Source organism: Nerophis lumbriciformis, linkage group LG38, assembly GCF_033978685.3.
Source record: "Nerophis lumbriciformis linkage group LG38, RoL_Nlum_v2.1, whole genome shotgun sequence".
NCBI lineage: Eukaryota > Metazoa > Chordata > Actinopteri > Syngnathiformes > Syngnathidae > Nerophis > Nerophis lumbriciformis.
The window spans coordinates 13,946,612-13,959,293 of NC_084585.2; the positions used below are offsets into that span (position 1 = coordinate 13,946,612).

The following is a 12,682-nucleotide window of genomic DNA, read 5'->3' on the forward strand; positions in this document are numbered from 1 at the left end:
CGTCCGCTTTCGCAGTGCGCTCACGAAAGGGGTGGGGCTCACCCTGGTTGATATAGAGAGCAGGACGGTGGCCATGGAATTTCATTTAAGGTTTGTGATAAACCATCAAACTCATTCGTTAAAAGGACTCTATAGTAATATAAAGCAAATTTTTCTGGACATTATCATGCAAGAAAAGTTTATTTTTGGGATCGCGATCACCGCGTAATGATTTTTAAAGGTTGCATTACATTAACTGTCCCATGTGATCAGCCAGTGCGATTGGAAATCCATGCTCAATTATTGCCTCCGTAAATAAAACTTCGGCATTTATCACATCCAAAGAATCTGTTTGGGCGACGAAAAACGTTGAAAGTTTTCCACTTGTATCGCTAGCAACGGCATTAGACTTGTGTTTTTTTGTCCCAACGTGGTCTTTTACATCGCTAATTCCTCCGTGTCCGATCGAAAAATCTTGTCTGCACAAGGTGCAATTCGCGTAGTTTTCACCCTTTTTTTTTTTTTTAAATTAATATTAGATATATAACAACGGGCGGATGGCGGGCGGGTGGAGTTCTGATCAAACGTTACATCGGGTGGATGGCGGATGGTTGACGACTTTCTGACGCGGTTGCGGATGAAATAAATTGCCTATCCGCGCATCTCTAGCGGGCACATATACACATATATTTGACAGACAGTTGCAATAGCCAATCAGATCACGAGTTGTTGTCAGCAAGGCTTTCAGAATAATTGTATATAAGTTATTACAAAACTTTGTGTTTCAATGAGTTCCCGGCGAGAGGACGAAAGCTGTCTTTGATCCTACCAAGCAGAAGGCTTGTAAAACTCCACTGTGCACGATGGGAAGCGTCATGAAGGCGTCGGTTTCTTTCTTCTATTGTAATCCACAGGAACATTTTATCTTGACCCAAGATCTACAAAGCGGAGAGGAGGCAGGGCCTGACCATACTTGCCAACCTGCTTGAGACCTCCGAATTCGGGAGATGGGGGGTCTGAGTGGGCGGAGCGGACCGAGGGGTGGGGTTAAGGGGGGAGGAGTATATTTATAGCTAGCTGAGATAGGCTCCAGCGCCCCCGCGACCTCGAAGGGAATAAGCGGTAGAAAATGGATGGATATATATATATATATATATATATATATATATATATATATATATATATATATATATATATATATATATATATATATATATATATATACATATATATATATATATTAAAGAAATACTTAAATTTCAGTGTTCATTTATTTACACATATACACACACATAACACTCCTCTCTACTACTTGCCGTAGTTTTGAAGCAATGCATGATGGGAATCCGGATGTTGTGTGTCAGTGTATTAACGTGCCGGCTGGAATAAGCACACGCTGAGAAATAGCTCCGTGCCTGCCTACTTTATGGGTTATAGATAAACCTATGGATAACGGAGTTATATATAATAGTCTCCTTCTTGTTGTGTGTGCAGTTGCGCACTGAGCTCCAAAAGCCGTAGATGTTATAACGTGACTGGGCCGGCACGCTGTTTATATGGAGGAAAAGTGGACGTGACGACAGGCTGTCCTCACTCAGGTCCGGCTGGAAATCGGGAGAAATTCGGGAGAATGGCTGTCCCGGGAGATTTTCGGGAGAGGCACTGAAATTCGGGATTCTCCCGGAAAATTTGGGAGGGTTGGCAAGTATGGGCCTGATCTCCCTCCAGGCACCTTTTCTTTGAACTATTTGACGACCTTTTCTTTGAACTGTTTTGTAACCAAAGGCGATGGCTGTTTACGACCCCCCTCCCTTAGAAACAGCTGTTGCTATGTAATCAGGGAAAGTCCAAATAAAAGAGGAGGCGTACAATCTTTCGTCAGAGCATGGGACGACACTGTTCAAGGGTACAGTGTCTACGTGTTTCTCCTCAATTGAGCCAAATTGAATTATGTCTCTGTTTGATTCCTTGCTTCTTGTCTTGTTTAATAGATGTCATCAGTGTTTGAACCTGACAAAGGCCTTCTAGCTGACCCAAGACAGATATATATTGTGATGTAATGAGCTAGGTAACATAAGAACTGCGCAGTAGCCCACTTTAGGTTGAATGTAGACATGCCGGCAGCTGGATGTTTTTGATGAGCACGCTGTGGAGTAAACTTTAAGAACTCAGCCAACACGCCTCGTCTGCATCTTTTATGATTAGACAAGACAACACATATGCGCCAGAAAATAACCCGTTTTTGTCCAATGCCCAGTAGTGCGTAAATGTGTTTCTTTATAGTATTTCTCCAGCAATGGTCATGTGGTGACATCAATTATGGTATTTGGAGAGGTAATTATTGAAGTCGGACATCACTGAAGGCCTAGGTGGGAAACGCACGGCCCGCCACTGCATTGGAATACATCTGATGTTAACAGTTGTACAATTCAACATTTTAGAAAAAGATTAGTAAGAGGTGATTCATATCTTAAATATATTAAATCATTGATTCTCAAACTGTGGTACGCGGGCTACATCAGTAGTATGCCAAATAATCGCTTAAATAGGTGATTAGTGTTTTATTTTCCTATATTCAAACACATTGTTACTGTTCAAACTGTGTGTAATGTTACAGAGGCCAAAATATTAAATATATTTGTCAAATAAAACCCTTGACTTGTTTTAATGAATACTTGAGCCTACGAGGCTACTGTATTTTAATGTTGGTCATTATGGTGGTACTTGGAAAGCCAAGTGTTTTCTAAAGTGGTTCTTGGTGAAACAAGTTTGAGAACCACTATGTCAAATAATTAATCAGATTAGTGTATTAATAATTAATACTCCTCTCTGAGCTGCCACCTTACCGTGGTAGAGGAGTTTGCGTGTCCCAATGATCCCAGGAGCTATGTTGTCCGGGGGTTTCTATGCCCCCTGGTAGGGTCTACCAAGGCAAACTGGTCCTAGGTGAGGGATCAGACAAAGAGCAGCTCGAAGACCTCGATGAAGAACACAAACCAAGGACCCAGATTTCCCTCGCCCGGACGCGGGTCACCGGGGCCCCCCTCTGGAGCCAGGCCCGGAGGTGGGGCACGATGGCGAGCGCCTGGTGGCCGGGCCTGTCCCCATGGGGCCCGGCCGGGCACAGCCCGAAGAGGCAACGTGGGTCCCCCCTCCAATGGGCTCACCACCCATAGCAGGGGCCATAGAGGTCGGGTGCAGTGTGAGCTGGGCGGCAGCCGAGGGCAGGGCACTTGGCGGTCCGATCCTCGGCTACATAAGCTGGCTCTTGGGACGTGGAACGTCACTTCGCTGGGGGGGAAGGAGCCTGAGCTAGTGCGTGAGGTGGAGAAGTTCCGGCTAGATATAGTCGGACTCACTTCGACGCACAGCAAGGGCTCTGGAACCACTTCTCTTGAGAGGGGCTGGACTCTCTTCCACTCTGCCGTTGCCGGCAGTGAGAGGCGACGGGCTGGGGTGGCAATTCTTGTTGCCCCTCGGCTCAAAGCCTGCACGTTGGAGTTCAACCCGGTGGACGAGAGGGTAGCTTCCCTCCGCCTTCGGGTGGGGGGACGGGTCCTGACTGTTGTTTGCGTTTACGCGCCAAACAGCAGCTCAGAGTACCCACCCTTTTTGGATTCACTCGAGGGAGTACTGGAGAGTGCTCCCCTGGGTGATTCCCTCGTTCTACTGGGGGACTTCAACGCTCATGTTGGCAGCGACAGTGAAACCTGGAGAGGTGTGATTGGGAAAAATGGCCGCCCGGATCTGAACCCGAATGGTGTTCTGTTATTGGACTTTTGTGCTCGTCACAGATTGTCGATAACAAACACCATGTTTAAACATAAGGGTGTCCATATGTGCACTTGGCACCAGGACACCCTAGGCCGCAGTTCCATGATCGAATTTGTAGTTGTGTCATCGGATTTGCGGCCTCATGTTTTGGACACTCGGGTGAAGAGAGGGGCGGAGCTTTCTACCGATCACCACCTGGTGGTGAGTTGGCTGCGATGGTGGGGGAGGATGCCGGACAGACCTGGCAGGCCCAAACGCATTGTGAGGGTTTGCTGGGAACGCCTGGCAGAGTCTCCTGTCAGAGAGAGTTTCAATTCCCACCTCCGGAAGAACTTTGAACATGTCACGAGGGAGGTGCTGGACATTGAGTCCGAGTGGACAATGTTCCGTACCTCTATTGTCGAGGCGGCCGATTGGAGCTGTGGCCGCAAGGTAGTTGGTGCCTGTCGTGGCGGTAATCCTAGAACCCGTTGGTGGACGCCGGCGGTGAGGGATGCCGTCAGGCTGAAGAAGGAGTCCTATGGGGTTCTTTTGGCTCATGGGACTCCTGAGGCAGCAGACAGGTACCGACAGGCCAAGCGGTGTGCGGCTTCAGCGGTCGCGGAGGCAAAAACTCGGACATGGGAGGAGTTCGGGGAGGCCATGGAAAAAGACTTCCGGACGGCTTCGAAGCAATTCTGGACCACCATCCGCCGCCTCAGGAAGGGGAAGCAGTGCAGTGTTAACACCGTGTATGGTGGGGATGGTGCTCTGCTGACCTCGACTGCGGATGTTGTGGATCGGTGGAGGGAATACTTCGAAGACCTCCTCAATCCTACCAGCACGTCTTCCTATAAGAAAGCAGGGCCTGGGGAATCTGTGGTGGGCTCTCCTATTTCTGGGGCTGAGGTTGCCGAGGTAGTTAAAAAGCTCCTCGGTGGCAAGGCCCCAGGGGTGGATGAGAGCCGCCCGGAGTTCCTTAAGGCTCTGGATGTTGTGGGGCTGTCTTGGTTGACAAGACTCTGCAACATTGCGTGGACATCGGGGGCGGTACCTCTGGATTGGCAGACCGGGGTGGTGGTTCCTCTCTTTAAGAAGGGGAACCGGAGGGTGTGTTCCCACTATCGTGGGATCACACTCCTCAGCCTTCCCGGTAAGGTCTATTCAGGTGTACTGGAGAGGAGGCTACGCCGGATAGTCGAACCTCGGATTCAGGAGGAACAGTGTGGTTTTCGTCCTGGTCGTGGAACTGTGGACCAGCTCTATACTCTCGGCAGGGTCCTTGAGGGTGCATGGGAGTTTGCCCAACCAGTCTACATGTGCTTTGTGGACTTGGAGAAGACATTCGACCGTGTACCCCGGGAAGTCCTGTGGGGAGTGCTCAGAGAGTATGGGGTAACGGACTGTCTTATTGTGGCAGTTCGCTCCCTGTATAATCAGTGTCAGAGCTTGGTCCGCATTGCCGGCAGTAAGTCGGACACGTTTCCAGTGAGGGTTGGACTCCGCCAAGGCTGCCCTTTGTCACCGATTCTGTTCATAACCTTTATGGACAGAATTTCTAGGCGCAGTCAAGGCGTTGAGGGGATCTGGTTTGGTGGCTGCAGGATTAGGTCACTGCTATTTGCAGATGATGTGGTCCTGATGGCTTCCTCCGGCCAAGATCTTCAGCTCTCACTGGATCGGTTCGCAGCCGAGTGTGAAGCGACTGGGATGGGAATCAGCACCTCCAAGTCCGAGTCCATGGTTCTCTCCCGGAAAAGGGTGGAGTGCCATCTCCGGGTTGGGGAGGAGATCTTTCCCCAAGTGGAGGAGTTCAAGTACCTCGGAGTCTTGTTCACGAGTGGGGGAAGAGTGGATCGTGAGATCGACAGGCGGATCGGTGCGGCGTCTTCAGTAATGCGGACGCTGTATCGATCCGTTGTGGTGAAGAAGGAGCTGAGCCGGAAGGCAAAGCTCTCGATTTACCGGTCGATCTACGTTCCCATCCTCACCTATGGTCATGAGCTTTGGGTCATGACCGAAAGGACAAGATCACGGGTACAAGCGGCCGAAATGAGTTTCCTCCGCCGAGTGGCGGGGCTCTCCCTTAGAGATAGGGTGAGAAGCTCTGTCATTCAGGGGGAGCTCAAAGTAAAGCCGCTGCTCCTCCACATCGAGAGGAGCCAGATGAGGTGGTTCGGGCATCTGGTCAGGATGCCACCCGAACGCCTCCCTAGGAAGGTGTTTCGGGCACGTCCGACCGGTAGGAGGCCACGGGGAAGACCCAGGACACGCTGGGAAGACTATCTCTCCCGGCTGGCCTGGGAACGCCTCGGGATCCCCCGGGAGGAGCTGGACGAAGTGGCTGGGGAGAGGGAAGTCTGGGCTTCCCTGCTTAAGATGCTGCCCCCGCGACCCGACCTCGGATAAGCGGAAGAAGATGGATGGATGGATGGTGTATTAATAATCAGTGTCCTTGTTATTTGCATGTGAATATTCACATGTTTGGCCAATACGAGCTGAATCGATTACCAATAGGGGGCGCTTTACAAAGTGGTTAATTTTTCACCTTAAGGGCGCCGCAGCAAAGAGAGTGTAGAAGAAGAAGAGCTATAATGTTAAACAAGTAACTTCCTTACTTTTGTTTTTGTTTTAAGCCATTTGTATTAATTGTTTGTTGTTTTATTCAATGTGTTTGGTTAATGAAATGTGTGTTTGTGTTTTAACAAGCACACAAAATGTAAGATAAGCTAGCTATGTTTGCTCATGATGTTTTTTTCTACACGGAATTTGAGCCGACTCGGGGTGGAGTTTTACGTGACGCAATTAAAGTGCCGTTGTTGAGCGTCGGTGCTGTCTAGAGCTCGGCAGAGTATCTGTCTTATTCTCTTCCATATCAGTAGGTGGCAGCCGGTAGCTAATTGCTTTGTAGATGTCGGGAACAACGACGATGCTTTGTCGTGATCACAATATGCAGGCGACAGCGGGAGGCAACGTGCCGGTAAAAAGGTATCTAATGCTTAAACCAAAAATAAACAAAAGGTGAGTGCCCCTAAGAAAAGGCATTAAAGCTTAGGGAAGGCTATGCAGAACGAAACTAAAACTGAACTGACTACAAAGTAAACAAAAACAGAATGCTGGACGACCGCAAAGACTTACAGCGTGTGGAGCAGAGACAGCGTCCACAAAGTACATCTGTACATGACAATCAACAATGTCCCCACAAGAAAAGATAGCAACAACTTGAATGTTCTTGGTTGCTAAAACAAAGCAGGTGCGGGGAATAGTGCTCAAAAGAAGACATGAAACTGCTACAGGAAAATACCAACAAAACAGGAAAAGCCACCAAAATAGGAGCGCAAGACAAGAACTAAAACACTACACACAGGAAAACACCAAAACACTCAAAATAAGTCACGGCGTGATGTGACAGGTCGTGACACTTACTTTGAGACAAGAGCTATAGTGATGGTTATGGTTTAAATTCATATCCAACAATTGCGACAACGACTTTTTATTGTCTACTGAGTTTTATTTTTTTATGATTTCTGCTGGTGGTGTGCCTCTGGATTTTTTCAAAGAAAAAAATGCGCCTTGGCTCAAAAAAGGTTGAAAAACACTGTTCTAATGTGACTGTTGTCCAGTGGGCCTCTCGTACACAAGGGGGCTGCTATTTAGTGTTGTTGGTAGGGACGGCGTGGCGCAGTGGAAGAGTGGCCGTGCGCGACCCGAGGGTCCCTGGTTCAATCCCCACCTAGTACCAACCTCGTCATGTCCGTTGTGTCCTGAGCAAGACACTTCACTCTTGCTCCTGATGGGTGCTGGTTAGCGCCTTGCATGGCAGCTCCCTCCATCAGTGTGTGAATGTGTGTGTGAATGGGTAAGTAGTGTCAAAGCGCTTTTAGTACCTTGAAGGTAGAAAAGCGCTATACAAGTACAACCCATTTATCATTTAATGTTTTAATGTGTTTAAATGACATTTGTGGTTATTAGGATCATCAGAGACATACAAAAATATTGCTTTTTAGTCAACAATTGTAGGTTTCTGTCCACCAGTTGTCTCAAACAGCCGGCATGTGCTGGTGTCATGTCATGTAAGTAAAATGTCTTATTTTGGGAACATTCTGACACTTGTTAAACAGGTAGGTTTCTATTTTATCATACTGGCGGTTTGTTATTCCTAGCAAGGAAGAATGCCAGGCTGGTTTGATTAGTGGAATGGAGTCAAAAGTCACTAAAGCTTACGTGTGATTTATTGAAACAGAATCATGTGACTGCAAGGCTCCGTTTGATTGTTGAAACGGAGTCTAATGTCACTAAAGCTTATGTTGGATTGGCGAAACAGAGTCATGTGACAGTGCCTGCCGGAAGAAGGCTGGCTGACGAATTATTTAGTCTTTGCAAGTCTCAATCAATAGATTATAAATAATTATGACATAAATAAATAGAACAATCGCAATGAAACTCAATGTAACGGAGTAAAAGTAGAGTTTCTTCTTCACAAAAATACTCAAGTAAAATGTATGTTACATTAAAACTACTCTGACAAGTACAATTTTTTTCAAAAAGTTACTTAAATGTAACGGACTAAATGTACAGGGTTACTACACACCTTTGATTAGCATACCTGCTCCTGGCTTTCTTTTGCCGTGTACACGTTAAGCCTTGTCCTCCAGTGATAATGCTATATGATAATGATACTTAAGATTTGAAGAGATACGGTCTATTTGTTGTAATGGAGTTGATTATTGTAAGCTTATGGCAGTGGCTCCACACTGTGTATGGAGTTACACAGTTAGCTTTTAGCTAGAGATGCCTGGTAATATCGGCCTGCCGATATTATCGGCCGATAAATGCTTAAAATGTAATATCGGAAATTATCGGAATCGGTTTCAAAAAGTAAAATTAATGACTTTTTAAAACGCCGTTGTACGGAGCGGTAAGTACGGAGCAGTTGCGTCTCCCAGTCAGCAACCCCTCCCCTCCCCCCACTCCCACACACAACACACGAGTTGACGACTGCAGCATGAGAGGTTTACTGGCGACGCTTGATGACCTTATCAAACTGCCGCGAGCACAGCATAACAACAACAAGAGTGTGTTGTTGCCGGTGCTGTGGCCGTGGCTAACAAGCGAGCCCGCTCGGTGACTGACTAACGACACCATGTGTATGGTTTGGGATTATTTTAAAGTGTCTCTGACGGATATATAAAACTGGCAATTTGCAATGACTGCAAAAAGTTGGTTATGCGAGGAGGAACCAAGACGTTTTCCTTTAATATGATCAATTAGATCTCCCACCTCTTCAAGAATCATAAGGAGATACACGATGAATACAAGCGGAAGATGGATGTGAGCCCAATTTATAAGTCCCTGTTATACAGTATGCCAGGCAGTCTTGCACTAAATGAGGACTATGTTATTGTTTACTTTGTTACTCTAGTATACCCTGGACTGAAGCTGTGTGCCTTTTATTGTTTTTGTAGCTGTTGTTTTGAGGCATGTTTAAAAAAAATAAAAAAATAATGCACTTTGTGAAAGTCAAAGTATAGCATTTCCCATAGTTGTAGTGGGTATCAGGATTATCTCAGGGAGAGCATGTCCTAAATTCCAAGCTGCTGTTTTGAGGCATGTTAAAAAAAATAATGCACTTTGTGTCTTAAATAATAAATATGGCAGTGCCATGTTGGCACTTTTTTCCATAACTTGAGTTGAAGTTGTTCTCTTATTTTGGAAAACCTTGTTACATTGTTTAATGCATCCAGCGGGGCATCACAACAAAATTTGGCATAATAATGTGTTCATTCCACAACTGTATATATCGTATCGGTTGATATCGCAATCAGTAATTAAGAGTTGGACAATATCGGAATATCGGATATCGACAAAAAAGCCATTATCGGACATCTCTACTTTTGGCCAGTCCGTCGTAGGCCTAAAAATAGTGAGTATCCAATCCCAAGTTGTGAGTTGCGAAAGCAGGAAATGCTATGCAAATAAACCGAACTGCTCGGGAACCACACTTGGCTAAATCTAATATCTACTTGCTTTTTTAACCCACAGTGGCCAAAGGAGAGCAAAACGTTGATTAGGTTGCAGATATACTAGCAAGGCCAAAAGAAGAACATTTCAAGAAAAGCTAGATTGTGAGACAAGGTCAGCAGACCCCATGAGCTAGCTAACCTGTCCCAGCCGGTGAGAGGGTTTGTCCGCCACTTCCAATCGAATCAACCAACTGTTGGTGCGTTCCATTTGTACATGGAAGTCAGAATCTCAGAGTTCCTATTCGAAATTTCAACTAGAACGCCCCTCGAGGTCGGATTTCCGACTCAGAAAGTCAGAGCTTTCTCACTACCCTCGAGTTTGTTTCAAAGATGGCTGCTTTGGATGTAAACAGTGCTATGGGCTTCTAAAATATCCGTTATTAGCACTTCCGACTAGTTTTTGTTGAAGTAAATCAGCCTTATACAATGCATTCTTGTATGTGTATGTTTTTATACGGTAATGTTGCTACAAACTACATTTATTTCATGTGATATATATACGCTGTACGTCACGAGCAATAGCGTCAGTGTTTCCTCCTCATCCACCGTGCTTGACGGCTGTAGAAAGAGTCCATATTTTCCCATAAGTTTATATTCAGGCAAGGTAAGCACGAAAATAGCGTTTGTGGATGTGGCCGTCTTGATTTCCAACCTCTTAACTGGAACGCTCGCAACTCGGCTGCGACGTCATTCCGAGCTCCGACTTCCAACTTCCGAGGTCAATGGAAGGCAGCATGTGAGCGGTAGCCCTGGCTTACGATGAGTCCTGCAAATTCTAAGTTCAAATATTTTATTTCTTCATTTTTTTTACAATTACAATTACTTTATTTTTGACTGGACCACATAGAGGTATGTTTTAAAGGCCTACTGAAATGCGATTTTCTTATTTAAACGGGGATAGCAGGTCCATTCTATGTGTCATACTTGATCATTTCACGATATTGCCATATTTTTGCTGAAAGGATTTAATAGAGAACATCGACGATAAAGATCGCAACTTTTGGTCGCTGATAAAAAAGCCTTGCCTGTACCGGAAGTAGCAGACGATATGCGCGTGACGTCACCGGTTGTGGAGGTCCTCACATCCGCACAATGTTTACAATCATGGCCACCAGCAGCGAGAGCGATTCGGACCGAGAAAGCGACAATTTCCCTATTAATTTGAGCGAGGATGAAAGATTCGTGGATGAGGAAACTGAGAGTGAAGGACTAGAGGGCAGTGGGAGCAATTCAGATAGGGAAGATGTTGTGAGAGGCGGGTGGGACCTGATATTCAGCTGGGAATGACTAAAACAGTAAATAAACACAAGACATATATATATTCTATTAGCCACAACACAACCAGGCTTATATTTAATATGCCACAAATTAATCCCGCATAACAAACACCTCCCCCCTCCCGTCAATACAACCCGCCAATACAACTCAAACACCTGCACAACACACTCAATCCCACAGCCCAAAGTACCGTTCACCTCCCCAAAGTTCATACAGCACATATATTTCCCCAAAGTCCCCAAAGTTACGTACGTGACATGCACATAGCGGCACGCACGTACGGGCAAGCGATCAAATGTTTGGAAGCCGCTGCTGCATTCGTACTCACGGTACCGTGTCTGTGTATCCAACTCAAAGTCCTCTTGGTAAGAGTCTCTGTTGTCCCAGTTTTCCACAGGCCAATGGTAAAGCTTGACTGTCATCTTTCGGGAATGTAAACAATGAAACACCAGCTGTGTTTGTGTTGCTGCAGCTCCCCGCAATACACCGCTTCCCACCTACAGCTTTCTTCTTTGCTGTCTCCATTGTTCATTTAACAAATTGCAAAAGATTCACCAACACAGATGTCCAGAATACTGTGGAATTTTGCGATGAAAACAGACGACTTAATAGCTGGCCACCATGCTGTCCCAAAATGTCCTCTACAATCCGTGACGTCACGTGCAGACATCATCATACCGAGACGTTTTCAGCAGGATATTTTGCGCGAAATTTAAAATTGCACTTTAGTAAGCTAACCCGGCCGTATTGGCATGTGTTGCAATGTTAAGATTTCATCATTGATATATAAACTATCAGACTGCGTGGTCGGTAGTAGTGGGTTTCAGTAGGCCTGAGTCGGAAAATAGCCCTTTTTGTTCTTTATTGAGGTGATTCAATGTCCAGTAGTGTGCAAGTGTGTTTCTGTATAGTCTTTCTCTAGCCGTGGTCATGTGGTGACATAAATTATGGTATTTTGAGAGGTGTTTATTAAAGTCGGACTAAGTAGGACATCACTGAAGGCCTAGGTGTGAAATGCACGGCCCGCCACTGAGTAGTAGTAGGGAGCAGTGTTGGGACTAACGCGTTATTTTGTAACGCGTTACTGTAACGCCGTTAGTTTCGGCGGTAACTAGTAATCTAATGCGTTATTTTTTATATTCAGTAACTCAGTTACCGTTACTACATGATGCGTTACTGCGTTATTTTACGTTATTTTTTTTGTAGTATCGGCTAGAAACAGAAGATCTGCGGTGCGGTGTCGTCCTTCTGAATCTCTTGTGTCACAAGCGGAGGCGCGGTCTGTGTGTGTGTCAGGGTGTGGGGAGGGGAGGGAGGGGAGGGGGGGGGGGGGGGGGGTGCGCTATACAACGTAAACCGTTGGCCAACCAAAAAGTAACCACAGAACACGTTCTGTGGTTACTTTTTGGTTGGCCAAGCGGACGTGACGACAAGCTGTCCTCACTCAGGTCCACACGGACCTGGAGGGGGCGTGCCTTAAGTCCGGCTGGAAATTGAGAGAAATTCGGGAGAATGGTTGTCCCGGGTAGAGGAACTGAAATTCGGGAAGGTTGGCAAGTATGAGATATTCTCACTTCTTTTCTTTTGTCGAGCACAAAGAAAAGAACATTTTAGTTAAATGTAAGTTGTGTCTTGGATCAAAGATCCCG

The 12,682-nt window shown here is 46.2% G+C and overlaps 1 protein-coding gene across 1 annotated transcript in view; it reads right to left on the reverse strand.

The window, feature by feature from the left end:
- rspo4 (R-spondin 4) overlaps window positions 1–12,682 on the reverse strand; it is a 93,942-nt gene that overhangs the window by 1,151 nt on the left and 80,109 nt on the right. The window lies entirely within an intron of this gene.